Here is a 4,533-nt window from a genome sequence, read left to right as displayed (position 1 = left end):
ATGAGCTAAAGAGCTAACATATGAGGAGCATTCGATGATTTTCTGGACATGTACTCACTGGAGTTTAGAAGAATGAAGGGACGTGGGGTTCTCATTGAGACCTGTTGAATATTGAAAGGTCTAGATAAAGTGGATGTGGAGAATATGTTTTCTATTATAGGGGAGTCTAGAACCAGAGGGCACAGCCTCAGAATAGAGAGTCATCCATTTAGAACAGAAATGAGGAAAAAAAGTCTTTGGCCAGAAGGTGGTGAAACGGTGGAATTCTTTGCCACAGATGGCCATGGAGACCATTGGATATATTTAAGGTGGAGGGTGATAGATTCTTGATTAATGAAGGTGTCAGAGGTTATGGGGAGAAGGCAGGAGAATGTGGTTGAGAGGGATAATAAATCAGCCACGACGGATTGGTGGAGCAGGCTTGATGGCGGAAAAGCCTAATCTTGCTCCTATTTCTTATGGTCTTAGTGGACACACATGAACATGCCTGTCCACTTTCAAGAAATTATACACAAGTACACAACCCCTTTTGAGAACTGACATTTATTTCATCTTGCCTTTCATTCATTCTGCCTTTTCTAATTTCACTGTCTAAAATTTCATCTGTCATTTCTCTGTCCATTTAGTCTGCCTGTTTATCTCTTCTTGCAATTATTTACTACCCACTTTGCATTTCCAAGCTTTGTATCATCTATAAATTTGGTTATTTTTCTCTATACACCTATTTATAATACATTAATACATGACTTTACAGAAAAAAACAATCACTACACTGACAACAGCCACAATTTATTTTCTGCCTTTAGCCAATTTCCAACTTATGTTGCCAAGGACTGTCTGGTCTATGGTTATCAACTTTGCTTGCCAGCTTTTTCCACAGGACTTCATCAAACACTTTTTTGCAATTGTAGAATGCACCTATTACAACCTCTTTATCGAACTTTCACAAAAGAAATACTCAGATATGATCTGTGTCTCTGAAATCTGTGCCGACTTCCCCTTATCAACTCAAACTTCTCCAGATGCCTATTAGTGTGCTTTCTTATGATTATTGCTGTTGACAAGCACTGTAACACCAGCCTCTCTCCATTTCCCATGAAACTGAATGCCCTAAACCCTTTCAAGATGCCCATTCTGATGCCATGCTTAATATTATTCTTGGGAATTTAAAACAGTGGAGTTTGCCAAGTGTTCCCTGGATGAGATATCTCCAGTGCAATGCACATAACTGGAACAAGAAAAGCTACAGGCTCAAATTTCACATTCACTACTAATCAAAACAAAATCACTTTCATCCTGACTTCACAGTTCTGAAAAATATTGCAGACGGTAAAACAAAAGTGTGCAGTTCCTACAGCACTATTTAAACATCAGTTAATCTTTCCCCGTTGGCCATCTGATGGCCTCTGAGAGTATCAGTTATGAAAAATGAGTTATCAGAATCAAGACAGGCAAAATCATTTCAGCTTGTGTAAGAAGTTACTGAACAGAGGGTCTTGCAAATCACCAGCCTGAGTTTACTTTCAGCCGATGCCAAGAGATCAAAGACTCCTGTCTCAGCGCAATGTCACTCTTGCTAAGTTCTCATCTGCTGGTTCAATACTGATAAATAAATTAATTCAAATGTGTATGATCTGACCTGGCATTGCCTCAACGGTCATCTGTGTCAGAAAATGGAAAATAACAAATACTGCAGATACTGGAAATCTGAAATAAAAACAGAAAATGACATAAACATCAGGTAGCTTCTGGTTTAAGATGGTGCTGGTGAATCTCGGCAACTACTTCCTGATGGCCAATGAAGCAAAGAGAAAAACCAATTTCTTTATTAATTTCTCTTTTTTGGTAAACAATCATCGCAAATAATAGACTGTAACTTACCTTTGACCGGGAGGCAATTTGATGCAACAGAACCAAGGCGCCAGACCAAGAACAAGGAAGGCCTAAGGTTTGATCGATTTAAGTGTTGGGCTGAATCGGAAATGTTGGGTACAGGCAGAATGGAGGCTGCGGGATCCAGCTGCCAGAACGTACCAAAGCGATTGAACCTTATGTTTCGATGATGATGTAAGCATCGGGCCAGATTGAAAGGTCAGGGAATCGGGGCCTTGATAGTGTTGCAGAGTGTTTTCATTCATTAAAGTTCTCCAAATGTAATCTTTGTATTTAAATGAAAAAACAGCATGACGTAAACCTCAGACACAGTCAAAGCAATATTTGTGAAGAAGTGCGATGTATGGATGTTTTGTATCGTTATTATTGTAGTAAAAACAATATCAAATGCTCTAACTTTATCAATTTCCTCCTTCATACTGTTAAGGCATATTCTGGAGTTAGGGTATATAGCAAATATTAAGTTCAACAGCAACCATTTTTCAGACATAAATGTGAATTGTAGAAGGAATTTGAAATGCAGCCCTGAACAAAAGCTTTCCTAGAGCTGATTGTAAACCAGACATTGCTGATTAACATTCATTTTGGGTGTCTGGAGTGTGGGTGCGAAGAAGGAGGTTTGAAAATTATATATAATTCAAAGGAAGAGCTGTAGATACATTGTTACAATAGAGTTGTCCAGCTGTTGCCTTTGATCTTAAACATATAAAAATGCCATGTAATATTAGGTCAGGCAGGCCTCTTTCTCCAAGACTATCTCATTTTGTTGAATAAAACACTTCTGTATCCATTAGCTTCAGTGTCTCTCTGGTGACAACAATGTCAGCTTTCAGGCCTTTCCTAATTGCTTTGAGCTGTCCTTTTGTTTAGTGTTCGGAGCTTCAAGAAATTAACTTTTAATTGAAACTGAATGTTTTATTCCTTTTTATACACCTGTGGCCTGGAAACCAGTCAGCCAGCAAGGTGAAGTGAAGGTGAGATACAGAAAAGCTCTTTGTTCTGTGCCCATTGTTTCTTCATCCAGTGTTTCCAAAGATGATCTTAGAATCACCTAATTAGCATTACAACTTCATTTATTGGTTTATTGGTTATCCATATCTGATCCATAAGAAAGGAAGATTTGCATTGATAAGGAATCTTCTGACACGTCCCAGAATATTTAATGTTAATTAAGAGTTTTGACATTGCAACGCATCTGCAGTGCAGAAAAGGCACAATCACTGCAGATCCAAGGACAGTACTGAGCAGAAGTGTAAGGTACATACATATATATAGCCAGGGTGCCTAAGATTTTTGAACAGTACTGTGTTTGTCAATGTGGAACAGAGAGAGAGCTTGTAAATCAGTCGGGAGCAAAGGATGTTGGGAATGTCAAGGATGGAGTGCTGTGGGAAGGGTGTGGGACAGGTGGCAGAGAAGGAGTGTCAGGGGCAGGGGGTGGCACAGGTGCAGACACAGACAGCCTAAGACACCAGGCAAGGTCAGTTGATTCCAAACAATTGGTTTATTGGTCATCACAGTTGGTCTCTCTGGCGCTTTCCACTCCCTTCCCCTCTCCATTATCCTTTACCCAACCATGATTCCTCTCTACCTTTCTCCTTCCCACTCTCTGTCCATAATAGGACCCACATCAGAATTGGGTTTATCATCATTCACAGATGTTTTTTTTGTAGCAGTAGCAGTTTAAAGTTCAAAGTTCAAAATTCAAAATAAAATTTATTATCAGGAAACATATATGACATCACATACAACCCTGAGATTCTTCTTCTGTGGGCTACTTAGCAAAATTATAGAACAATAACTGTAAAGAGAATCAATGGACTTCAAACTGAAAATGTAGACATAAATAAATATCAATAAATAACAAGCATGAAATAGCAGGATAAAAGAGTCCCTATAGTGTAGTTATCCCCTTTCGTTCAAGAGTCTGGTAGTTCTGGAACCAGGTGGTGCGAGTCCTGAGGCACTTGTACCTTCTACCTGATGGCAGCAGTGAGGAAAGAGCATGGCCTAGGTGAGGAGGATCTTTGAAGATGGATGCTGCTTTTCTATGGTAATGTTTCATGTAGATCCCCTCAATGGTTTGGAGAGTTTTACCTGTGATGTTCTTGGCCAAATCCACAACCCAATGTACTGTACAGAAGTCCTAGGCATGCTAGCTCTATATAAGATTTCTACACAGTACTGTGAGATGAGTCTTAACTCACTTTGGGAATATAACACATACCTTGAACCAATTGTCCATGCAATCCTGGCCAGAAACTGACAATTCCAGCTAAACTGTGAGAAATTGTGAGCCAAGCCAATGTGCCGTTATTAGTGAAACGATGAAATCAAAAAATTGCCCTGATTCTAACAAGCTAGATCATTGACCCATAGTACACAGAGTCTTTTAATTACTCCAGGTTGCTACATCTCACTTTATATCAATTATTTTATGTTATAATGAAATTAAGCTTATTAAATATATCTGAATATTGATAACAAAAGCTGCATAAACTTCTAAATATCCTCTTTTGAAGACAAATGCAGGAATGCTGGTTCAGAGATTGAAACCATTAAAATAAAAGACTGTTTTTAGTGTGTCATAACATGAGTGGGGTGTGTTTCACGTTTTATTTTAATTCGCAAAATAAGTCT

The sequence above is a fragment of the Hypanus sabinus genome, chromosome 13, assembly GCF_030144855.1.
Source record: "Hypanus sabinus isolate sHypSab1 chromosome 13, sHypSab1.hap1, whole genome shotgun sequence".
Classification (NCBI taxonomy): domain Eukaryota; kingdom Metazoa; phylum Chordata; class Chondrichthyes; order Myliobatiformes; family Dasyatidae; genus Hypanus; species Hypanus sabinus.
Note: the sequence above shows the minus strand (reverse complement) of the source record.